Here is a 27,438-nt window from a genome sequence, read left to right on the forward strand (position 1 = left end):
AGCACTGTATTTCTGCATTCTTGATTGAGACTTCCCACATTTAGCCTCATTTTCAAGACCCATTCCCCCCAAGGGTACCAGGCACAGAACTTTGTACATAATAAGGTTCCATCAGTGCTGGCAGAATTGCGTTGATTTGGATGAAAGGAGAGGGTTGAGAGACTGTAACTCCCAGTATTGTGATAGTAGATACATTTTTTTGTTTGTTAGTTTTAAAGAAAGCTCATGCCACATAACGGGGAAGATAAATACCCAGGAGACAAATTATGGAAAAATAAGAAAAGAACATTATAGATCTCAAAATTGCCTCTGAGAAAGGGTGGAAGTAGGATCAATGAACTTGGGACCTAGAAGTTAATACCTATAAAAGGAAGCTGGAGGGATGGGGGGAAAGGACTTTCAGAGACTATTTAGCATGCCCTCTCTAGCAGAAGGGATTTCTGCTAAACCCGAAGCCTGTTAAACCAAGGACTAAGGGACAAAACTCTAAAATCCTCTTTCCCAAGCCTTGTGAATCAGGACAAATTTCTGAGTGACATGTTGGCCTCCCTTGCTGAGATGACATTCTGGCCAAAAGAACATGGTCAGAAGTGACGTGAGTCATTACCAGGTTCAGCCCATTCTCTGCTCTTTCCATTCTCTAGTGGATTTGGAGGCCATGTGTAGCAGATATGGATACACAGGTAGAAGGAACATAGCTATGTAGTTCTATATGACTACATAGAACAAAACCCTCAGGGCCACCACCCCATACTGCTGTTACAAGAATACAAAATACACTTTACTGCACTATACCACCGAAATATGGAGGGTATTGGTTACAGCAGCTACCATTTCTTACCTTGTCAGTGTATGGCTAAAACTAAAAGCTGGATTCGGAAAAGACCTGTGTTTACACCCTGTCTCTGCCAATGTGCTACGGTTGAGCCACAGCAAGTCATTTTGTGTGGGAATTGCTGTGAGGATTAAATGGAAAAAGGCTTTGTAAACTGTGAACACACTATAAATGTTAGATATTATTAGTATTAGTTCTTTCTTCTTAAGTTAGCCAAAATAACAGTTTCCAAGAATAGTATACAGGGATTAGTCATTCTTTCCAAACTAACAAAAAGAAGAACACTGTCTGGGATCTCATGATGCTGGTATTAACGCAAGTGTTGGAAAAGCATTTGGGTGGGTCAATTAAAGGCCAACAATGACTTTAGAGCTCGTGGAGTGACTTCTTGGGGGCAACATTTTTATGAATATTTCATTATTTGTAGATGGTTACACTAAGATCTCTTAAGAATTCAACCATTGATTGAAAGAGGAAATCAACAAGGAAAAAGGGTATTCATTAATTCAAAGTGCATTTTACCAATCATTTTCCTGAGAGTTGCATGTATTCAAAATATTCTTTTTGAACACGCGTGGGTTTATCTTTTTGTATTTCCACAAATGCTAACGAGTCTTTGCTTTTTCAAGGAGATTGAGGTAGTCCTGAAATCATATTCCAATGTGCAATTACATTTTAAAGTAAATGATGGACAGGACCAAAATACTTCCAAGACTGAGAATTATTCACTTAATAAATTCTGACATAGTCCTGAATACTGGCTTTGTCCTGGGAGTGGGAATCAGGTTCCTTGGTGTGAGGTTTGGGGAATGGGAAAGTATCTGACCTCAGAGAGAAACATCCAAGGCACCAGTGAGAGCCCGTAGGGCAGGCCACTGACAGGATGTGGCCTTCCCTGGTGACAATCCTGCTGCAGGCAGATGAAAGGAATGAGGCAGAGTTGGACATTAAAACCATCTGGGTGCCCTGGACTCTTCCCTCTTCCCAGATGATTTCCTAAGCTTCCTGTTGTTGCTCCTTTTCATGTCTCCCTATCCCCTTTGTAGTGGTGAGTCCCTCTCTTCCCAGCCTTTTCATGCTTTTTAAATTTAATTTTACACTTCAGGGTGGAGGCTGACGTAGGGAAATGAAGGTACATCTGACTCTTTCTGAATCTTTTCTCCCTGTGGTTATGTACCCTTCCTCCTTTCTTGACTCCTGTGTTTACAAGGTCTGTTCTCACTTCTCACCAAATTTGAACACTGAAACAGAAATCAATAGGCCTAGGCTGCTGCACACCATTACACGGATAAAGTAATTTTATTCTGCTGGAACTCAACACCTCATGTGTAAAAAATAAAGCAGGGGTCAAGAACAAAATCATGGCATTTGCAGGTAAATGGATGGAGTTGGAGTATATAATGCTAAGTGAAGTAAGCCAATCCCCAAAAAACAAATGCTGAATGTTTTCTCTGATTTGAGGATGCTGACTTATAATGTACGGGGCAGGGGCATAGGAAGATTACATGAACTCTAGATAGAGTAAAGAGAAAAGGGGGAGGGAAGGGGATAGGGGTAGGAAAGACAGTGGAATGAGATGGACATCATTACCCTAAGTACATGTATAAAGACATGAATGGTGTGACTCTACTTTGTGTACAACTAGAGACATGAAAAATTATGCTCTATATGTGTAATATGAATTGTAATGCATTTCTGCTGTCATATATAACAAATTAAAATTTTAAAAATGAAAATAAAATAAAATAAAGCAGGGGTCAACTAGACTGTCTCTCTGATGACTTCCACTTAAATCCTGCACAAGATGGGGTCCTCCATTAATCAATGAAGAAGGAGGTCTTTAGAATTACTTTGCTACCTTCTATAGACCAATAGGTAAGCAGGTGTTTGTGTTTGCTGGATGAGACATCTGAGTAAATTTCCGAAGAAGCAATTTGAAGTCATGGAATATGAATACAGGAGGATTCAGTGGAGAGGAGATGGGAGAAGTGGCTCCATGCTTTGTTAGAGACGACTTCGAGTTGTATGTTAGCTTTACAACTATTCGTTGGGGTAATGGAGAAAGATCTTAAATGTGACCATGTTGTAGGAAGCTCATTCTAAAGGTAACACTAAGGGTGGTAAAAACAGAAGACAGTGCTACCAGGCAAAACCACCAACAACTGTTCCGATAATAATGGGTGCAGATAGCCAAGTGCGGTGGTGCACACCGGTAATTCCAGAGGCAGGGGAGGCTGAGGCAGGAGGATCACTAGTTCAAAGCCAGCCTCAGCAAAAGTGAGGTGCTAAGTAATTTAGTGAGACCCTGTCTCTAAATAAAATACAAAATAGGGCTGGGTAACTGGCTTAGTGGTCAAGTGCCCCTGAGTTCAATCCCTGGTACCTAATAATATTAATAATAATAGGTGCAGCTCAGTGGTAGAGTACATGCTTAGCATGCTCAAAGCCCTGGGTTTGATCCCCAGCATCAAAAACAACAACAAAACAAAAATAAAGTAGAAAAATGGAACATAGATGGAAAAAAAATGGGAAACAACCAATCTGATCCCTTGGGGAATTTGTTGGCTGGTGTGCTGAAGGAGTTTAAGAAGGAAAGGAGTCTGGCTCATTTGGGTGGATGGATTTGTTATGATTATATTCAGAAACTATGGTTTTATGTACTGAACATATCCCTTTGAATTTTTTACTGAAAAAAAAATCACATTTTTTTTCTTCCAAAAACTGCTTAACTCCAGAATTGTCATTGTTTTCCCTATAGTTTTGTCCTCATGGTCCCAACTGTTAGAGAAAAATGCCTCACCTGTGTCAATCATAAAGGGCCCTCCCGCCTGTCCACTACCCCTCAGCCAAACCCTCCAGCAGTAGGTAATGTATTTGGGAGAAGGCAACTGATTCTAAACCAAATCAGAGTCTTTTCCAGAATTTTGAACTTAGAAAAAGAGAGAGCTGCAGTTAGTCTTCTTTGGGGGACACAAGCTGCAATGTATAAAATAATGAGGTTTGGCAGCTATGTTTTCCATCATGTAGAAGAAGTCATTCCAAAGTAAAAGAAAATGAGCCAACAGGCAAGGAGAAACACAGAGGAGAATCCTGTTAATATTTGATACCTGGCTCCAGATGTTTCCTGGTGCCCATCTGTGTCCCTGCCCTCCTACAATTTGATTGTACAGCATTTTCTTGGATTTCAAAATACTCCGTCTGTTGCCTAAACTTGTTCAAGTTGAGTTCAGACACTTGCAACTGAGAATCTTGATGAATTTGGCAGTCCATTTGTTAGGTTGGGAATTGATAGTCAGAAGAAAGTCCAAGAAAAAGGATGAGTTCAGTTCGGGACTCGTGAGAGTGAGTTAATTTGAGCATACAATTAAAATTTTCAGCAATCATTTCATGGTGAATCAGAAGGTCAGAAGACAGATCACAGTATCCAAGTCATCAAAAATATATCCAAAAAAAGACAAGTCTACGAACAATTACTTATGGAGTATCACTAGAAACCCCCAAATCAACATTGATCCTCTCAGCGAGTGATGGTTTAAGTTACTACAGTTCTATTCAGTTGAATTAATTTTCAGCTTGCCATTCTCAAACTGGTTCACAATGCTATGATGAAGCAATGTTCTAAGAACCTTGATGAAATTTTAAAAAAAATGGAGTATTTATTTCTAAGGTGTTTCCCCAGTCTTCTTGTCCAGTGGAATGGTAGAGGTGTAGACAAATATGAGATTGATCCAACATGACTTGTTCTTGGTGAATGGACTCCTTGAATGTTGCTGATTCCCATGAATGTGGCTGCTTTCTACGTAGTCATAAAACAACCATCAGTAATTTCTTAGATGAATCTTCTGTCCTTATTTGAATCGGTAGAACTAAGAATAGGGAGGGTGTGCTGAATCTTGAATAGCTTCTCTACAAATTATAAAACCTGTCTCTATTACCCTTGCCAGATCTATGCATGGAGGCTTTTACATCTCCCATGAGAAAGGTCCCATCATTCCAAGAACTTAATGGTGCCTATGAATTATCTTTGTTGTCCTGCAGTTTAGAAAGGTGTTGCTTCAAAAATACCAGATTGACCCTTCATGAGAAAGGCATGTGGTCTTTTATGCTACCCCAGAGAATCTGAGCAGCACAATTATCCTTCAGAGGTGGAAAATCAGGAGGCAAAGACTGGCTCTGCACTTGTAAACTATGTAGGCTGGGCAGAATTCTTAAACATGCCGAACCACAAATTTCCTCATCTGCAAAATGGGGAAAAATGGTGAATTCCTTGGTACATTCGTGAGAATTAAAAGAGATAATGCATATGCTGTCCTAAAATAGGGCAGGGCACATGGTAAACTTTCAAGAAGGAGTAACTATAGCTAGGTGCAATGGTCCACATCTGTAATCCCAGGGATTTGGGAGACTAAAACAAGAGGATTACAAGTTCAAAGCCAGCCTAGGCAATTTAATGAGATGCTGTCTCAAAATAAGAAATACAAAGTTCTGAGGGTGTAGCACAGGATAACTTGCCTAACAAGCACAAAGTGCTGGGTTTAATCCTTAGTAACACACACACACACACACACACACACACACAGAGTCACTGTGGCTGTTTGATTATTTGTTTTTGGTTGATCACATGGTTTCTTTGCCTTTTCCATTTACCCTTGCTTTTCACTGGTCTTGATTTCTTCACACCGCATTGACTTTCTCTGGCTTCCTTTTGGATTATTGTTTTCATCATGACCATACATGATTCATCTTCATGAAAAAGCTAAAACATATTTCTCTACCAATAAGATCTGTCTGCACAGATAGTTTCTATAGTTGATGACCTTCTTAATCGGCCTGTCAAACAAGGCCTATTTCTGTCCTCCGTCCTGGTCAAGTGCCCATTTCCGGGCAGGGTCTCCAGTAACTCCAGATAAACCAAAACTACACTAGGGGTAGATTATGTGCACTTTATTAAATACATTAATATAAGTAATGATACACATCTGGTTTACCATCCCTTATTAGACATTCACTTCTTTCCAGTTGAGACAGCATAGTGGTAATGGCTGGGGCAAAACTGCTCGGAAAAACTAAGGCATTAACAAACACCTTGTTATGAAATAGTCACCGTTAGTGCAAGGGCAGAGAGAGGCCTGCAGAGTTTGCACCCATCCAAGGATTAAGGCGGTTTTGGATGTACCTTCTAAATAGCCCTTGCATCTATCTGCTTCTCTCCACATCCATTCCCAAGTCCACTTCCAATCCATTCTTTCCTCTACTGCCAGAGTGAGCTTGCTATTTGTAAATATGTTAATGTGACTTTGCTGACAGATAATCCAGGGGGGACTTCCATGCAAGCCTCTGCATCATCAGACCATGCATACCCTTCCAGTCACATCCCTGCTACTGCCAATCACAGCTTTGTATGTAGCCTACTTTATTGGTACATACATACTTTATTGGAGCCTTCAGTTTCTCAAAGGTGGGAAACTGCTTGTGATCACCCTAGAAAGATTTCAGATGTGTCGCTCAGAATATCCAGCATAAATTTATTGAAGGGATAGGAAAAGAGAAAAGGGATGCTCTCAAGAGAGAGAGTGGGTCCTTTCAAGAGGAGAGAGACAGCATTCCTGCCCTCCAGTTATATTGATGGATCCCAGGGAAGTTTCCAGACACTCCTGCCCAGGTCTATCTCTTGACTTTTGGCTGACAGCAAGATGACATCAAACTTTAAAGTCCTCACTGCTTATGACAACTTTAGGTTATTTTGGCCCAGGCTAACTGGTTCTTATAGATTATATGGTTAGTGGGAATTATCCTTATGTCCATGACTTCTGGGGTTTGATCTTTGTAAAAGTCACAAAAGTCCCCAACCCCCTCTCCCCAGCGTAACTTATGTTCTTCTTATTGGCATTTCAGACCTGCATTTCTCCTGCAGATAACAGGTTGTTTGCTGAGGAGTGTAATATATCCTATTGACTTAAGCCAGGCAGGTAAATTATTTTTTAAAAGAAAGCATGTAGAGGTCAGCACAGTGGGCCCAGTTTATAGAAGTGTTCCCTTAACCTTGGGTTCCCAGTGCTCATGTCTGTGTATTTCCTATCAATATTCTTTGTCTCCCAGACTTTGTCCTCCACGGAAAGTTTTCCTAACTAGACTCTCCCTCGTCTGCTCAATCTCTTTGCTTTTGACCCAGTATAAATATTGCTTTCTCTGGGAGGCTTTTTTCTAATCCCAGTCTGGGTTAACTTCCTTTCTAATGAATAAACTTAGAATCATGGCATTTATCACCCTATAGTGATTGACTTTACTTGTATGGCACAGTCTCCTAATGCAGGGGCACTCTGTGTATTCGTAACTACGTGGTCAACACTACCCACCACACTGACATAGTGTAAGGCCTTCAATAAATCCATGTTGAACTAGTAAGTGAATGAATGAACCATGATATTCCAGAGAGACTAAAAATCAGAACTGAGATACCAATAAAAAATATTTGGAACATTCTCATGCTACCAAAGTATTTGTCATTTATGTGAAATTCAAGTTTAACTGGGAGGCCTGCATTTTCTCTGGCAAACTGACTTGTAAATTAAATACCTCCCTCTGCATGTCTCATGAATACATGTACTAATTTCAACAAACCCAGATTATTTACTGACTTGGCATTTCAATACAGGGAGGTATCATATTACTGGAATTTAATAAATAGCTTTTCTCTCTTTCTATTTTTTTTCTAACATGTGGGATTGTGTAGGCTCCTTGCTAGAATTTCAGCTTTCAAAGCCCTGGCTTTATGTGATCCAATCTGACATGCATTCCTTTACATACTCTATTATTCTGAACACTGTGGTTGGTTAAGTTCCTAGGAATAGCTATGACCCTTAAAACTGCTAAGTCCTAATCTTTATCACATTCCATTCATAGTCTAATTTGCTGACTCCTTTTGGAGTTTCCTGCTTTTAAATTTTACTTTCATTATTGCACAATCCGTAGTGACTGATGTTGAGTAATTAATGAGTAATCTGATTTCCTTTTTAAAATACAATATATCTCTCTAATTCAGTTTCACCAACAACTTATCAGAGAAACTTTTTAAGATCAACCTCATTCTCTCAGTAAACTAAAAAGTTAAGTGCACAATTATTCCTATCAACAAACAATACTGTAACAAGATATTGGTAATAAAGAAAAGAAAACTCTTCAATACACAACTGGTTCCACAATTTAATATATTTGTTGAACATCGGCTAGAAAACACAAAAATTACTATATCAGTAAGAATTTTTAACCTAAATTTTCACACACAAAAAAAAGTCCAAAATTATTCATTTATTAAGAACATTATTTAGTGTCTACCTCCATTTAATGTTTTAGCTTGGGGCTAGTTCCAGATGTAAAAAGAATGCCTTCCAGCAAAAGCAGTCTTACTTAGGGGTGTGATGTCATTTGGAAAGCTATAAAGTAACTGACACTACACAAGAGGTACAGAAAAAGTTCTATGAGTTTCTAAAGCTGTAAGAGATCCCTTTCAACTGCAGGAAAGAGGGTGTTTTAGTTAGCTTTTTTGCTGCTGTAACCAAAAGACCTAAAAAGAACAATTTTAGAGGAGGAAAAGTTTATTCAATGTTTCAGAGGTCTCAATTCATACGGGGCTGACTCCGTTTCTTGGGACCTGATGTGAGGCAAAACATCATGGCAGAAGTGTGTGGCAGAGGAAAGTAGCTAGGGAATGGTACCAGGAAGCAGAGAAAGAAAGAATTTGGGCTCAATAAGGACAAAATATATACTCCAAGGGCAGACCCCAGGGACCCCCTTCCTCCAGCCACACCCTACCTGCCTACAGTTACCGTCTGTTAATTCCTGTGAGGAGATCAGTGTACTGATTAGGTTAAAACCCTCATCATAGCCCAAAAATCATTTCACCTTGAAACTTTCTTGTATTGTCTCACACGTGAGCTTCCGGGGGACACCTCACCTCTAAACCATCATACAGAGAAGTCTTTGTTCCTGATGTTTTTAGGGGAGGTGGCATTCGTTCTGTGCCTCTAAGGGTGGGAACGATTCCAAGATGGATGAGAGTGGAAAGCAATGTAACTGCATCTCTCTGGGCAAAGCCCTCATCCCTTTAATAGCAGCAGTTGTCAATCACATAAAAGTGACATCCTCTAAAGAAGACCTTGAACAGCATTTAATACAATCGCCACACATCTGAGAAGTTGCAAGATGGTGTCACAAAATGCTGGTAAGACCTCTAGATATATTTTAAATCCATGACTCAAGCTATTCTAAGAAAACATGGGAGGGTCAGTTATCTGTGTGATAGTCACATATAATCATATTTAGCATATTGATTAATTAATTAATTAATTTCAAATATTTCCTGTGTGGCTGAATGTTGTAATCAGTCTCTTGAAGCGCCTTCCCTAAGATTAAATACAGATAGTCCCTTACTTGACAGATGTGAGGACTTCTTAGGAAGCTAGAGGATTTTTTCCCAGCTCAGAGCCCAAACTGCTAGCAGCCACCACCAGGATGACTAGGAGGAAGTTTCCATGGGTGTGCTGCAGAACATGAAGGAGCAACTCCTGGAGAGGAGTTGCTGTGGGGATTTTTGTTTCCTGCTCCTTGGTTCTGATTCATTGTCTTATGTAGTTTTCAGTTTTCTGGGCCGAAGGGTGTGGAAGGGAGTGATAGGGTAAATCCTTAACCTTACTGTGGCTTTTTTGACGTATCAGGGGATGCCCTCCCAGCAAGCTTACCTCCTTCATTTTGTTCTCCTGAGTTAGCTATAATCAGAATATGAATGTATGTGGTTGGGGGAGACAAGGAATGGAAACAGGAACTACAAGCCCACTAACTCTCAAACTCCACAAAGTTCTATCAACTAAGTTTTTATAACTCATTTGGCAGCAAAATCTGACCTCACCTGAACTCATTTGAAAGTAAAATCTTACCTCGACTGACATGAGCTATTTATAGTCTTTAGCTAACTAGCCCAAATAGTTGCATGTTTTACCACAGAAATAGTAATGTATTTTAGTACAGAATGCTATGCCAGAGTCTGCTGGGAAAGTAAATAATATACAGTACTCATACTGTATTACTCTTCTAAAAAAACCAAGATAATGGTAAATTCTGACATCTGGCCCCTGGGTTTTGGATAAAGCCCTATGGTCCTGCAGAACACAATGCTGCATTGATGGAAGGATGAATGAAGAGCTAACTACCAGCCAAAGACTGCGGTCCCCCTGGTATCTGCACTCGCACATTTTAGCAGATAAAATTTATATTTTTCTAAGTCAATAGGTTTCAACATATGATCTCAGGTCACTGGAAACTTGTAAGTTACCTTATGAAGCTAGACTTTTATTACTCTAAAGAGAAATATATGAATGCTTTATAATGACATCTAGAGATTGATAGCTCATAAAAATCAAGGTTGTTTGTTCTACCCATTAATTTCAATCTCTCTCTCTCTCTCTCTCTCTCTCTCTCTCTCTCTCTCTGTGTGTGTGTGTGTGTGTGTATTGGCAAATGGAAAAAATAGAAACAGGGTTGGCTTCATGGATTTGTGACCAGTATAGTTACAAGAGGCCTGGCACTTAAAAGGTGTATTAGTAGGGGTACTTCAGAGAAACACAACCAACAGAATGTAAATGTGTGTGTAACAATTGCATAAGGAATCAGCTCCTGCTATTATAGAGGCTGGCAAGTGCCAAGTTCTGCAGGGTGAGTTGGTAAGCTGCAGACCCAGGAGGGCAATGATGCAGTTCTAGTACAAAAGCCAGTAGACTCAAGACCCAAGAAGAGGTGAGGTTTCAGTTTGAATCTGAAGTCAGGAAAACCCCTCTTATTTAAGAGATGGCCAGTCTTTCTGTTTTAGTCAGGTCTTCAACTGATTGGATGAGGCCTATCTACAACAGGGAAAGCAATATGTTTTTCAGTCTAATAATTTAAATATTTATCTTATCCAGGAAAAAATCTAGAAAGATGCCCAAATATCTGGGCACACTGTGGCCCAGTCAAGTTGATACATAAAATTAACCATCACAGAAGGGGACCACAGAGTTGGGGTTTAATGATCTGTAGCCACTGTCCAAACATTTTTAATAGTCTTATCTTTGAATTTTTATTTTCTTCCTTCCTTCCTTTTTCCCTCCCTACTTCCTTCCCTCCCTCCCTTCCTTCCTTTCTTTTTTATTTCTTTCAATACTGGGGATTGAACCCAGTGCCTCACACATATTTGACAAGTGCTCTACCATTGAGCTATATTCTAAGCTTTTTATTTTATTTTATTTTATTAATTTATTTTGAGAAAGGATGTTGCTAAATTGCCCTGGCTGTCCTTAAACTCACAATTTGCCTCAGCTTCCCAAGTAGCTGGGAGTATAGTCATGCCCTACCATGCCCAGTTAAAATTCATATCTTCTTTACTTTCTTCTTCTTTCTTCCTTTCTCTCTCCCTGCCTCCTTTATCATTTATTTATTTATTTATCTATTGATCTACTTATTTATTTATTATGTAGTTTATGGAATCAAACCCAAGAACTCTTTAGGCTATATTCCCAGCATCCCCGCTTCCCACTTTAAACATTTTAATTCTGAAACAGGGTCTTGTTTAGTTGTCCAGGCTGGTCTTGAATTTGCAATTATCCTGCCTCAGCCTCCTGAACAGCGGAATCACTGGTGTGTGCCTCTGCCCTTGGCTTGAACTTGTATTTTCTAGTTGTCCACTGGAATACAGCCTGGCATCTCGGAACCTTAGCTTTCACACAATCTCAACTCCCATACTCCTCTGACTCCTGGAGTCAGTCGTTGGCTACCTATTCCTCCACCTCTGCCCAGTGTACACTGCTGCCCTCTGCTCCTGGCATGAGTCTTAGGCACACGTGTGGTAAGATCAGAGGTGGGCATGTGCACCTTGTGAGACACAGAGCAGGGCCCAGACACCTGAGGGTTTGCACTCAAGTGGTAAGTATCCCTATGTTTGCAGTCGCATGACATCAAACAACAAATAATCGCAACAAAATACATCATGACAGATAAAAATATAGACCACGGAAGAAAGGAAAATTGTTTTCCTGATTTTTTTTTTAAAACAAGAGACCCTGCATTTTCACTTTTCAGGAGGTTCCACAAATTATATAGCTGGCACCAGATAGAAGGATTACTGAGTGAAATCTTTAGCTTCTCCTCCTTTCCCCACCACAGTTACTTTTCATTATTGTTGGTTTTCTAATTTGGGGTGGTATGGAGGCCAGTGATGAAAAAGCTCAATCATAAATTAATTCAACAAATACTTTGACCTGAATTAGAACTAACTTTTTCCTTCACCTTACTTCCAATTTCCAGATGACAAACGTTCCTGTTAATGTTTGCCACAGTCCCTATCAACCCTTCCTTACCCACTTCTACTCCTACTACTCCATTCAACCTATTCCACCACTTCCTGTTACTTCCACTCAGCCTACTCTAGGAATAGGTCTCCTAATCTTCTCCTTCTCCTTGGCTCCCCCTCCTTTTCTACAGCCCCTTCCTCTGGCCTTCCCCCTCCTCCTCTTCTTCTTTTACCATTATCCCACCGTCTTCACTCTCAGAAGGGTTGACATTCCTAATGGGTGTCAACCATTGTATTAGATGCTTAATTCATGATTTAATTTATACCTCAAAACACCACCACCCCCAGCAAAGTACACAGAATTACTCAAATTTTGCAGATAAGAAAACTGGCTCAGAATTTACATGTGGTCACATCACCAGGAAGTGACAAGGCTGGAAGTTGAACCTGTGTGTGCTCTTTCCATATTATACCACCACAACAGCTTCCCAATTAAAATGGCTCATCTTGTTGCCTTTAAAAACAGATCTAAATTTTTACGAAGTGATACTCACCTCTTCTTAAAAAGGAACCCCTTCTTTCTCACTCCCTGGGCTTTATCTACTAACAGATACAACCCAGGCCTCAAAGATGTAGGCCTCAACAAAGCAAGAGCCAGTTGGCAGCTGCAGCCCCCACTCTTAGGTGAGGTTTAAGTTCTATTGACAGTTCAACCCACACCATCTGTTTTGACAGAAATGAGTTTCCCTGATGCCTGAAGTTTGAGGACTGATACTCTCTGTCCTTTGATACTCTTTTCCATCGCCCTTGGCACCAGCTTATGGAGTGAGTGGGGTAGTCTTTTTAGACCATAAAGTCATAGCTCATTCTTCTGTTGCTTCCAGTGAGAATTTTCTGTCTGACAGGACCAAGTGCTGACAAACCAATCCCCTCCCTCTGGTAAATTCCCATAATGCTCTCTTCTCTGTCACTCTTTCTGGCATTTAGTACAGACTACTTTGTCTTGTTGGTTATCTTCACATATTAAAATTGACTGATTATTATGATAGACCATACAACAAAATGATACCTAGTAATTTGTGGCAGTATGTAAGTTTCAGATAAATTATGAAGATAATAATAATTACAGAGATTTAGAGCATTTAGGAGGTACTTAATAATTGCTCAACCTTATGCTAAGCTCTGCCTGGTGGGGTTTGAAAACGTAGAGCCAATCTCTTTCCTCAAGCAAGTGTCATCTTGCTCTAGAGACCAATCGCTCCAGAAATAATTAGAGAGCAAGTTTATGAGGCACTGCAAGCTATTGACTCAGAATGAGTGGGCAACAGGGTTTAGAATTTACAGGACTCAAGCAACCAGTTCCAATCATTCCAACTATATTTTAAGGCTGCTTGGGAACCCACAATAAGAATGAGGAGCAAGAACTCATAATAATATAGGGTAGACATATGAATAGGATGCATAAAATAAAGTTGTCAAAAGCCTGAAGGGTATGATCATGACCTGAACCAATTGAAGACAGTAAATGTTACAGTCCAGATCACTTCTTCATAATGTCCATGTGTACTGACACATTGTGAATACACAGTTTTAGCTGTAATAACAAACCGTGCTTGTTACAAAAATTTGTTAATAGCTGGACGCAGTGGTGCATGCCTGCAATCCCAGAAGCTAGGGAGGCTGAGGCAGGAGGATCACAAGTTCACAGTGAGCCTCAGCAAAAGTGAGGTACTAAGAGGCTGGGGTTGTGGCTCAGTGGTAGAGCGTTCGCCTAGTGCATGCAAGGCCCTGGGCTCAATCCTCGCCACTACATAAAAATAAATAAAATAAAGGTATTGTGTCCAACTACAAACTAAAAAGTAAATATTAAAAACAAAAAATGAGGTACTACGCAACTCAGTGAGACCCTGTCACTAAATAAAATACAAAATAGGGCTGGGCATATGGCTCAGTGCTCGAGTGCCCGAGTTCAATCCATAGTACTTCCCAAGATAAAAGATTATTTTTGTTTGTATCAAAAATAACATAACAGTGTTTGAAGATAGAAGTTTATTTTACTTGCATGTTAACTGGTCATATATAAGTTATACAGGGTTAATATGGCAGCTGTACATTATCCCAGACTTACCTCCTTTTATCTTCTTATTTTGCCCTTCTTGAAGTGCAGCTTCCATTATTCATTCCAAGTGTCTAGTGGAGGTTCTGCCATCACATTTACATCAGAGTTGGCAGGAAGAAAAAAGAGTAAAGAGTAGGCATGCTCATGTCTTTATTTGCTTATTTATTCATTGAAGATTGAACCCAGGGTCTTGCACACACTAAGCTCTACCATGGAACTATTTCATCAGTGCCACTCAGGTCTGCTAAAGGCATGATTTAAAAGTGAACCACATCACTCTCGCTAAGATCCTATGGGACGATGCCCAGTCACATGGCCTTACCTGGCTGCAAAGGAGATTGGAAAATATAGTCTCGCCTGGGTCATCATTTTCTTAGCTAAACTAAAGCATTTTACAAATCTGATTATAAAAGAAAGGAAAGAATGTGTAATGGAGTATATCTGGCAGTAAGTAAAAAAGAAATCAAATGAAAATGACATGGAGAGAGAAATAGAGAGATGGAGAGTTGTATATCATATGACAATGTTTCAGTCAACAATAGAAGCTCTACAGGGTGGTAGTTCCACAAGGTCATAATGGAGCTGAACACATTTTTCATTATAATGGAGCTGAAAACATAGTGACATTGTGGTTATCAGAATGTCATAGCACAGTGCATTACTCCCATGGTTGTGGTGATGCTGGAGTAAACAAACCTACTGCTGTGATGATCATATAATAGTATAGCACATACAATTATGCATAGTGCATAATACTTGGTGATGATAACTATGTCACCAGCTTATGTGTTTACTATGCTGTACTTTTTAATTATAATTTTAGAATGTATCTTGCCTATAAAACAAAATAACTATAAAACAGCCTCAGGCAGGCTTTGAGAAGGGGGTTCCAGGAGAAGACCTTGTTATCACAGATGACAGCTCCATGCATATGACTCTCCTGAAAACATTCTAGGGAGACAAGATGTGGAGGTGTAAACAAGCCTGCTGTGCTTCCAGTCATATAAAGAGTATAATTCATACAATTATGTGCAGTACACTATACTTAATAAGTGACTATGTCATGGATTATGTACTTACTATATTTTGTTATTTTAAAGTATAGTCCTACTTATAAAAAGAAAGTTAACTATAGAACAGCCTGAGGCAGATCCCTCAAGAGAACGTCCAGAAGCAGCCGTGGTTAACACAGGAGATGTTTATTTACATCTGCTCCATCTGTGTTACTGCACCTGAAACCTCCCAGTGGGTCCAATATGCAGAGGTAGAAGACAGTGATATTGATGATCCTGACTCTGGGTAGGCCAAGGCTAGTGTGTGTGTGTCTGAGTTTTTAACAACAACAAAATTTAATGAAAAAATAAATAAAAATTTTTAAAATAGAAAAAAAATGCTTATAGTATGAGACTATAAAGGAAGAAAACATTTTTGCACAGCTCCTATAATATGTTTGTGTTTTAAGCTAAGTGTGATGAGAAAAGGGTCCAAAAATGTATAAAGTTAAACAGTTCTAGGTGCTGGAGTTGTAGCTCAGTGGTAGAGCACTTGTCTAGCATGTGTGAAGCACTGGTTCAATCCCCAGCACAACATAAAAATAAACTAATAATGGGCTGGGGATATAGCTCAAGCGGTAGCGCGCTCGCCTGGCATGCGTGCGGCCCGGGTTCGATCCTTAGCACCACATACAAACAAAGATGTTGTGTCCGCTGAAAACTAAAAAATAAATATTAAAAAAATTCTCTCTCTCTCTCTCTTTTAAAAAAAGCCAATTATCTTTAAAAAAATAAACTAATAAAATTAATTAAATTAATAAAATAAGCCTACAACTAAAAAAATACTTCTAGTACATTAAGGTTAATTTATTGTTGAAGAAAGAAAATGATTTTTTAAATAAATTTAGTGTAACCTAAGTGCACATTGTTTATAAAATACAGAGTAGCGCACAGTAATGTCTTCGGTCACACTTACCAACTGACTCCCCCAGAGCAACGTCCAGTCCAGTAAGTTCCACCCACACTAAGTGTCCTATATAGGTGTGCCATTTTAAAATCTTTTATAATGTATTTTTACTGCCCTTTTTTAAATGTTTAGATAAGTATAGATATACAAATATTTACCATTGTGTTGCAATTGCCTACAGTATTCAGCACAATAACATGCCATGTAGGTTATCGCCTAGGAACAATAGATTATGCTCTATAGCCTCAGTGTGTAGTAGGCTACAACATCTAGGTTTGTGTAAGTACACTTTATGAAGTTCCCACATGATGAAATTGCCTGAGGATGCCTTTCTCTGAACTTATCCCCATTGTTCAATGACTCAGGCCTATACTCTTGCTTCATTTATTGATCAGTTACTGAAACTTAAGAGTTAGCAAAATTTTCCAAATTTAGAAATATTTCTCAAGATGCAAACAGTGTCACACACCTCTAATCCCAGCAACTCAGGAGGCTGAGGCAGGAGGATCACAAGTTCCAGGCCAGCCTCAATAACTTAGCAAGGCCATAAAAACTTAGCAAGATTCTGTCTCAAAATAAAGAATAAGAGGGATGTAACTCAGTGATCAAGTGCCCCTGGGTTTAATCCCTGATACAAAATAATAAGAATAAGAACTTTTCAGGCTGAAGATGTAGCTCAGTGGTTGAACGCTTGCCTAGCATGCTCGAAGCCCTAAGTTGGATTCCCCAGTGCTGTAAAAAAATTAAAATTAAAAAAAATAATAATAAAGATAGTTTTTTCTTTGGACTTTTAAGTATGCTCTTTGTCCCAAGTACCTTAATGTCCATCTTCCTGTCTTTTGATTTCATTATGTCTTCTGTGTCTAAACCTGGTGTATATGAAAAAGCTGATATATATATAATAGGAACAGGAAACAGATAAATATTCCTTCATCCATTTGGTAAATTTTTCTTGAGGTCCCACTATAGGCAGAGCTTTGTTCTAGATGTCTCAGTACAACAATGAACAAAACCCAATATTCCTGCTTTGTGGAGCTCACATTCTAGTAGGGGATGGGGAATTCGCAGTAAAGAAGACACATTAGTTCTTATGGAAACAAACTTAATTATATCTCCAACATGATTTTAAGCTCCTAGAAAGGCAGGGGTGACATTCCACACGGGTGCTCCCAGATGTTTGTTGAGAGATTCTTAACAATGTCAATAAATATCACTCAATTTTTAAGAAAAAAATTGGGGGCAACATTGATACATTGTTTTGCAATCAACCACATCAGTACAGTGAGTCAATACTCTTTCTTCTGTTAGAAACCCAACCCGAAGCACCTTGGGAGGTAGGGAAGGTAATGGTGACAATTTTTTGAAAAGGATTCTGCTATAAGTGGTGAGTGGGATATCCTCAGGGACAAATGAAATAAAAAAACTCAAATGCAGCCAGCACTTTTTCTGCCATCTCTCTTGGTATGCGAGATCATTTCTTTTTCTCTGAAAATTGGCTTCCTCTATGTGGTAACGACCCCCCACACCTCCCAATTTTACACCCTATCCTTTACACAAGAAAGCACAGGGTTCTCTGCCAAGCTTTAATTGGAAAAATTCAAAGGCGGCAGTCCATTTGGCCTGGCTTGGATCAGGTATCTAACCCTATCCTAAAAATTGATGGCTAAAGAACTAGGGTAGCATCAAAGACATGACCCTTAGAGCTTATTGTGTGGATCTCGTGTGTGTGTGTGTGTGTGTGTGTGTGTGTATGTATGTGTGTGTGTGTGTGTGTTACTGGAGATTGAACCTAGGCCCTCATATGTGTTAGGCAAGTACTCTACCACTGAGTTACATCCCAGCCTCTTAATTTTGAGATAGGGTCTCACTAAGTTGCCCATGCTGGCCTGGAACTTGCAATCCTCTTGCCTCAGCTTCCCCAGTACCTATGATTATAGGCATGTGCCTCTGGGCCCAGCTTCTTCGATATCTTGACCTGGGCATGGAAGCAAAATGATAAACTGTCATAAGATTTGAAAATATCTCAATGGTCACTTTTCTGAGAAAATATACTTAAGATTAAGTGAAACAAGGGAAGAATTATTTTGAAAAAATTTAATAACTCTGCCAGAATGAGATCCCCGTTCTTTGCTTTTTTGAGAGGATTTTTAAAGCTATGTTAAGCACATCAGGCTAGTTAAGCATAAAGCCACGGGTAGGTGTGTGCATTAATTGTCTTGCTTTGTTTTGGAACAGGCCTCAAGTGTCTTTGAAATTTATGGGCCCACAAGCAAATGGGTCATTCAGACAGTTCTTTTGTAATATCCAAAGATAATCATCTTTGAAAACAAGAAACTGAGACATTAATGTAAAAAAAATATTCTGCAAACACTGAAGGCTTTTATTTTAAAATGTCTAGGTCCCAGAAAAATAACTCAAAGTTTACAATCTCTGTTTTCAATTTGGTAATGATGTACATTTTAGTTTTCCTCCCACAAATGAAAATGTGTGGAGTCAAATAATATTTCTTTCTTTTGTGACTGGGCCAAGAGTGATTGGAATGGCAAGAGGGCAGAAGGTCTGTTTGCTGACCTTTGTAAAGTACCCAATATAGTGACAACATACCGGCATACAGATATCTTTTAATTTTATATATCTTAGAAATAACAAGTATCCAGCCTCCTACTGCAAAGGAAAGACCTAACTTTGACTTCTACACTCAACAGAGCAGAAAAATTGGAACTCTTTTCATTTGCAATCTATCTGCTTTCTAAAAGGGAAACGGGAATGCCTGTGGTCAAATGTCTTCTCTAGGTCAAGTCTAAATTGCGTTCTCCATGGACTAAAAAAAACATGTACATATATGCTTTTTTATTTACTGATTAGTTATTCTGTGGGCACTTGACTTGAACCAGTCATCTTAAATGACTTCACTTTATTGGCCAATGAAACTGAAATAAAAAAGCAGCTGTTGGTGTAACCCAAATGTTCAGATCATTATTTTCAAGCTGGTGGTTTTGGACACCTGATCCTGGCATGGCCTAAGACTTTATAGAATGTTCTCCGGTGTAGAATTCTGGGTCGTCTAGAGATCCTTTCGCAGTAATAAATGGTGCAAGGCATAGCACCCATGGAAACAACCTCAGGAGGAAGTCCCTCAAAGTCAAGATCTCCTTTCAGATTCTACAGTTGCTTAGTAATAGCAGTAGCTCCACCTCCAGTCCCACCCCTCCCCGCCCCTACCCCGGACCAATGAGGAAATGTGCCTGAGCCCTGCCTCAGGTGAGCGTCCACTCGCAGAGATCATTTGACTTCAGCAGACCTCTTCCTCCTCTAGCTGACAAACAGGCAGTTGTCTATTTTTACTTGAACTAGACTCTACTTCCGTTTACCTCAGTCACATCCTTTGTAGATTTATTCTCTCCCTTCCCCCTTCCTCTTTCCCACTGTTATTTATAAATGTTATATGCGTGTTTACTGAGAAAGGAACGAACTTCATAATTAACTGCTGATACAGTTGCCAACTGAGCCATGTCCAGGTGCCCGCGTGTAAGCATCACAGACATTTCTGTTCATCTCTTTTTTAGTCATTACGCCCGGATTGAGAAAGCCCACAGCAGGAAGGGTGGTGACTCAAACCCAGAGCCCAAAAAACAAACACCCACTAATGACTCACGGTCGGTCGAGAGCTGGGGAGATTCTGAGACTTTCCTTTGCTGAAAAAAAAAAAAAAATGCAAATGCAAACAACATTCCCATCCATGGGAGGCCAAGCTGGCTCTTCCAGCACCGGGGCTGTGCTGAGGTGGCTGCGAGTCAGAGATGTGTCACCGACTCAGAGATGGAGTTTACTGGGTCAGTAGTTGGAGGGCGGCTGGGATTTGAATTTCTCTTCTTTTTTTTCCAAATGCGTGCTGCAGAAAATCCGACATATCCTGTGTGAGTCAGCTGTGAGTGTAGCTGCATCTGGGATAAGGCTGTCTTACACACCACTCTCATACCCCCACTCCTCGTTTTAATTGTGATTTTAATTAGCAAGCAGGTCATCTGAGCAGAGGCGTGGCCTTTCATCTAAGCAGAGGTTTTCTGGCTGTGTGGTCCTTGATTGTCCATTTGAATTGTATAATGATAAAAGAATCCATTTATTTTTTTATGTATGTATGTATGTATGTATGTATGTATGTATGTATGTCAGCACTTTTGCTTTCAAAAGTTTAAAGAGTTTTACCAAACTTTAAACCTCAGGGTCCTCCATTTACATTTAAATAATAATAAAACAAGTGGTAAAGATGAGAATCTTTTGTGGTAAAAAGCTTTGAAACCCTGAGATGAAAGGGAACCCATAAAAGAAATTAACCTCATTTATTTTTTAAGCAGCATTTTGCATGCATGTGTGGATAAATGTAATTTGAGGCGGTCCAACTTAAGAGCCTCCTCTTCATTCAGCTTGTGACCATCCCTGTCTCCAGTGGAATCCAAGGACCTTTTTTTTTTTTCTTTCACTTCTCTTATTTCCTGAGCCATAGGAAAGGCGGATTCAGGCCTGTCACCCTCCTTTTTCCCTCATCCCAGACCCTAAGCTCCCAGGCTTGCCTTCCCTAGGTGGACTCAGTCCCTTCTGTAGAGAAATTCAAAGGTTGTGTTGAAAAAGGAAAAATGAGGTGTGTAGCATGGGCCTCCATATCTTTCAAGAGCTCTCATCATATGAGCCCATGAGTGCACACATAGCAAACCACTCACAAGTGATTCGGGCAACGCTTAGCTGGAACACACTAGTACAACCTTGCATGTTGCTAAAATATTGAAATATTCCTGTAGTGTGATTTGTAAATAACTATTGCCCAGGTCTCTACCTCACTATCAAATATTTTTAAATTTCACCTCTCTGTGAGCCACAAGAAAGCCTTCCTTCTTAGATCATAAACTTTTAGAATCTTCTGCATATGTTAATATGCATATTATGCAGAGTATTTGAAATGCATATTCTAATTGATTGGGGCAGGAGAATGAAAATTTCTAGCTGCTTTAAAAAAAAACAATATCCATTTATCGAACTTAGCAAGCAGATGTGAAAAAAAATATTAATTTTTTGTTCCAACGATTGCTTCCATTTAGGTACATTTGAACAGTTCATATTTCCACTTCTAAATACTTTATTTGTCAGTAAAATATGACCACCTCTGGTTACCAATAGTTCATAAAGTAAAAGTTGTCTTAGGCATACAAATTCAGAAATATAAAATATAACTTAAAAATCTAAATCTGTGAATAAGAAATCAAGCTGCTTTTATTTTTAGGCTGTCAAGGTAGTGGGAGACCAACCTGGGGCTTCTTTACAAACTGTATCTGAGTGTCTCTAGGAGAGGATTTAGAGCTCTAATTTCTCTCTCTTGTTCACTTTCCTTGAGGTTCTAAACCAAGAGAAAACACACACGATAATCAGTGACACCCTGGCAAACAGAATGCCCTTTCATTTATGAAAGGCCAGCCCAAAGCCTGATCATCTCTGGAAGGTTCCTTTGGAGGCAGGGCCAAAAAGTGTTCTGTTCTCACTTGAAGAGCTTCTCACTGGAAGAGCTCAGTTTCCAGAGATGCTGAAAAGCAGGGCCAGTGTTCCTGAGCCCACCACTGCAAGGCATATGGCCACTACTTTCCCCTTCATTCCTAGCATCCACCTGAAGAAGCCTGTTTTCTAGAGATAATCCCCAAATGTCGCCCTATTAGTGTCTTGATTTTGAGCAATCAGAATTCTCTTTGGTAAGGATGGGATAGGGTCAGATGAGCCCCTTTTAAGAAAGCAAGCCCTGAGATTTCCCAGAGCGCACATTGATCTAATTGTATAGTTGAGGGCAGGGCTGCGTTAGTAAAGCCTGTAGGATCAAGTGTAGGAGGGATGCTCAAATTCTGTCCCCGTGAGGTGTGCTTCTTCCCCTGGCCTCTGAGGAGACCTGGGAAATGACAGATAGCCAAGTCTCATGAACTTACACCTTACAGCTTTGCCTCTCTTTTGGCTACTGTGACTTATGATATGTATTTTGTTTTGTTTTGTTTTTTTCAACTATGATTTCTGCCTCATAATTGTCATAGCTCTTATTAATTCCTAATTCAATAGAATCACATTAGGGTGATTTAAGCCTCAGAAGGAGACTTCAGAAAACAGAATCTCCCTCTGGACCTTCGTTTTTCTCCTTTCTCCTGCTCCCTTTTCTCTCCAAAATAGGCCATAGAAAATAGAGCTGGTCATAAAGAAATTTGTTACTTGGGTACAGTGGTGCACACCTGTAATCCAAGTGATCTGGGAGACTGAGGCAGGTGGATCTCAAAATTAAGGCCAGGCTGGGTAACTTAGCAAGACCCTGTCCCAAAATAAAGGATGGGGATATAGCTCAGAGGCAGAATACTCCTGGGTTCAATCCACAGTAAAATAACAGTAATAATAATAATAATAATAATAATAATAATAATAAACAGAAAAGGAGGAGAAGAAAGGATTCTTAAACCCACCTTATCTGATAATAGATCATAAGGCACCCATTTCACTAGGGATCCTGCCCTACCTGGAAGGAAGGAAGGTTGTGTAGAGGCCAAAAAGCATTAGACGGACCTTATTAGATTTCCCACCCCCTCAGTCTATGAGCATCAGATCAAAAATTAGCATTTTTGTCCTATCAGACTTTTACACTGTTATTAGTACTTAAATCATGCCCATGCGAAAAAGTCTCCATGAAAACCCAAAATTGCAGAACTTCTGGACAGCCAAACATGTGAGGTACCTGGAGGGTGGTGAACCTACAGAGGGCATGGAAGCTACACCTCCCCTCCCGCCTCCCCTGCCCTCTGCATCTCTTCATCTATATTCTTTATAATATCCTTTGTAATAAACTGATAAATGTGTTTCCCTGAGTTCTATGAGCCACTCTAGCAAATTGGCCAACTGAACCTGTGAGATCAAATACTCTTTCCAGACAGAATCAGAATCAAATTGAATTCGGGAACACCCAGCTGGTATCTGATGCAGAATTGATGGTTTGCATGGTGTGTAGGGAAAATCCTGCACACATTTGGCGTCAGAAGTGATTTGTATCAGTATAGCTGAAAAAACTGAGTTAGAGTTTTTTTTCCTTAATACCATCAGATCTATTCAATCGAATCATGTGAAAATTAGATTCTGATTTATTTGGTGTAGGATGTGGCCAAACAGAATTTCTTTTTCCTCTACTAAGGATTGAACCCGGGAGTGCTCTGCCACTAAGCTTTATACCCAGGCTTTTTTTCTTTTTTCTTTTGAAAGGATCTCACCAAATTGCCAAGGCTGGCCACAAATTTGGTGATCCTCCTGCACCATCCTCCAGAGTCACTGTGATTATAGGTGCATACCTACACACCTGCCTTTGAACAGGACTTTTATGGGGGGATGACTGAGGATTGATTTCTGGGGCACTCGACCACTGTGCAACATCCCCAGCCCTATTTTGTATTTTATTTAGAGACAGGCTTTCACTGAGTTGCTTAGTCCTTTGTTTTTGCTTAGGCTGGCTTTGAACTAGTGAGGCTTTGAACTGCTTCAGCCTCCCAAGTGACTGGGATTACTGGTGTGTACCACTGGTGTGCCCGGATGAACAGGTGTTTTAGAAGCTTCCCAAATTAATTTATTGTGTAGCGGGGACTGAAAAACATTCTAGATTGGGTTTGAGAGCAAGAATCTGATCCATTTCTTGGTGAATCTTGCTAGCATCTTTTTTAGAGGGAGCTGTTGTTTCAAGGGAGCTTTGTCCCATAATTCTGATCTACCACATATTTCTCATATTCCTCTTTGGGCCAAGTGAATGCATTTACAACACATGCATGGCACATAAGGTGTCTATTCAAATTGCTTCCCAGGTCTGATTTTTAATACATTTGCTGGGTCAATATAGGACAAATATGTCATTGTCCCTTGCTATCTCTGACTTACTACCCAATGCAGTCCACATAATCTCAAGTGATGTGATATCATGCTCTCTGGAACAGTGTGCTCTTAGATTCCATGTTCTAGGGCACTGCCTTCCTCTTCTGCAAAGAGATCACAGCAAACACCTAACTTTGCTATTTTCCTGTTAAAAGCAGTAGAAAATAATCATCATTAGCTCTTTATTGCAACTAAGCACTCTGATAAGTTATTTTTTTATCAAAATTGTGTCCTTTTTATCAAAATTGTTCATGCTTTAAAAGTTAAATTGTTTGCTTCAGAAAAATAGCAATTTGCTTTTATCCTTCTTCTTCCCCAATTTCCATTCCTCAAAGGCAACTACATTTATCCCTTAAGGTATTCCTCTGATATCTGCCACTATATTTATAGATTATGGGCTTACCCTGCAGTTTTGTGATTTTTTTTCCCATTTTTGGAAACAATCTGTTGGCTATGGGCCTATAATCCCAGTAACTTGGGAGACTGAGGCAGGAGGATCACAGGTTCAAGGCCAACCCCAGTAACATAGCAAGGCCATAAACTATTTAGCAAGACCCTGTTTGAAAATAAATAATAAAAAGGGCTGAGGCTATATAGCTCAGTGGTAAAGCATCTCTGGATTCAATCCCTAGTACCCTCCCCACAAAATGTGTTGGCTTCCTAACATGAAAGGTAAAAAATTAACTCTGTTACTCTACCTCTATCACACAAATACTTTCTGACATTCTAAATTAGGCGCAGTCTTTTATTAGATCAATATGCAGTAAATTATGTAATATTAGTCACAGCTGGGCAATGTAGTATGCTAATTTCTTTATCTTTCTTTTTTTTTTTTTTGTAGTTCCAGGGCCTCAAACATTCTAGAAAAATGCTCTACCACCGATTACATTTTGCTTCTTGTGTTGGCTCTATATTTAATAATGATTTCATTCTTATTTGTTCAATTTTTCTGTGTCTCTTAAAGTAATCGATCTTTAAATTCTCTTCCAGAATACATATTCTGTGAATGTGATTAAGTGCACCAAATACTCTATCAAATTCAGTGTTTTTTAAAAGAAAGATTGAACTGGAGTCCTCTTGTGTATGCTCTAATCTCAACTGATTTACTCTAGACTTGAGATAGCTGATGTCCTAGAATTTCCCTTGATTGTCTTCTCAGGAATAAGCTGATTTCTTGTATCTCACATATTCCTCCTTCTTAGTTTACTCTCTCATTTTGGTAGAGCATATCCTCCAGTAGCTTCTTGAGCAACGTTGTATGGGAGAGAAATTATTTTAGACTTTGTATATTCAGAAATATCTTTATTTTAACTTCATAGTTGATGAATAGTTTGGCTGGGTATAGAATTCCATATTGGAATTCATTTTCTTTGACAATTTTTAAGACATTGTCCCAGTATATACTAGATTCTAGGGTTTTGTTGCAAAACCCACTCTCATTCTGATAATCAGCCCTTTCCATGTTACCTATTTTTATATTCTAAGAGATTTTAGGATCTTCTCTTTAATCTCACTACTATGAGATTTCATGGTAATATACTTTAGCACAAGTTTGTTTTTCATTTATTTTCCTGGCTTTTGGTGGGATCCTTAGTCTGGAAAAAAAGTGTCTAATCCTTCTGGTAGTATTCCTGAATATAATTTCCTCCCCTCTGTTTTCCATGTTCTCTCTTTCTGGAACTTCTATTATTTAGTTGTTGGATGTCCGAGACTAGTCCTATTTTTTAACGTTTATTTTCTGTTTGAATTTTAATTCTTCTTTCTGGGAATTTTCCTTTGTGTGAATTTTATCATTTAACTCTTCAGTTGGGTTTTTTCATTTATGCTATGATGTTTTTATTTCCCCCAAAACTCTTTTCTTTCTGTTTGCTTTTTCTCTTAGATATGCTTTCTCAATAATATGCTTTCTTATCTCTAAGGATCTTGACAATATTAATTTGAAGATTTATTTTTCCTTCCTACATAGTTGTTTTCTCAAAGTGGCTATTTTTCCCCCTTCTTCTGTTATTGTGGTTCTCCCTGTTTTACATGGGAAAATTTCCTTGAATGTTGGTGGCCATTGGTTTTATTTTGTTTGGTTTCATTTGTGTTTATTAATCTACTGTAAAGTTGATTGGAAGCTTTGCATATATGGGGCAAACTGCATTGGCTCTGGGTTAAAGAACCCCTGAGGTCAGTATTTAGGCCTTTCCTATTAGGTTGATCAGATATCCTCATAAAAGATGACTCAGTCTCCTGCCCAGAGAGAGATAAAGTCTTGACTACAAATGTTCATGCAAGAGAGGATTGGATGGGTGGATGGGAAATATCTTATAATACTGTTGAATTCCTGCACTTAATCTTTTGTTTTTATCATGACAGTGTCTCCTTGACTGTTTAGGTGTTCCCAAAATTCAGTGACCCTGTTTTATCTGTTATCCATAGAATAAACTTTCAGACTTCTGCCAGAGTGAGGGATAGGCAGCTTGTCCAATGAAATGGAATGGAGAGGGGGATATAGGAACTTCATTGCTTCTTAAACAGCTTTGAATCAGTACTCTTTATACCAATATTGTACTCTTTGAACCAGTACTCTTTGTACCAATCCTGGGGGCGGGGTGGTTTGCTGAGGATGAATCCAGGGCCTCGCACATGCAAGGCCCATACTCAACAACTGAGCTACACCTCCAAGCTCTCAACACTCCTTTTATCCCATGTTTCTGGAAGGTCTCACCAATTCCTTAACTGTTTAGCGAGTCTTAAAAATTATCACTTTCCACTATTGTTTTGTTTAGCTTTCTTAGGGTTGCCAGTTGATAGCTCCTTGTCTATTTTGTCTTCTTATCTCCAAAGTTATGTTCCTGTAGCTTCCTTCTTTGCTCCAATCCTTACTGTGGACTTATACCTTTGGAAATTATTGAGGCTGCAGTCAGGCTTTAGGAAGAATGTGGTCAGTCTACCATCTTCACAGACAAAGCCGTTAGAGTCTCATTCCTCACCATGACTTGAGAGGTTGTAAAAATTATTATCCCCATTTTACAGATGAGAAAAATGCATTAAATTGCAGGTAGTGTAAGATTCAAACCTAGAACTTTTGAGTCCAAATCCATTGTTCTTTCTATTATTCCTCTCACTTTTTAGAGTTAAAATATGAAGGAAAAACTTTGTCGTGTCAGTTTAATTACATTAGAACCAAAGAAATTATGTAGTGATGAGATGAATATAAAGCAAAAAAAAAAAAATCAGTGAAGTTATTTAAAAAAGTAAAAGTTTTATTTTAGTTTGAAAACTGAGAACTATGTA

The 27,438-nt window shown here is 39.2% G+C and overlaps 1 long non-coding RNA gene across 1 annotated transcript; it reads left to right on the forward strand.

Annotated features, from left to right (window-relative positions):
* Positions 1–2,110: 2,110 nt before the first annotated feature.
* Positions 2,111–20,883, forward strand: LOC125613809. The gene is made up of 4 exons (XR_007344402.1): positions 2,111–2,312; positions 10,543–10,547; positions 12,983–12,986; positions 20,870–20,883. It is a non-coding gene; the product is annotated as an uncharacterized LOC125613809 (long non-coding RNA).
* Positions 20,884–27,438: the final 6,555 nt, after the last annotated feature.

Source organism: Marmota marmota, unplaced genomic scaffold, assembly GCF_001458135.2.
Source record: "Marmota marmota marmota unplaced genomic scaffold, marMar, whole genome shotgun sequence".
In the NCBI taxonomy this organism is placed as follows: Eukaryota; Metazoa; Chordata; class Mammalia; order Rodentia; family Sciuridae; genus Marmota; species Marmota marmota.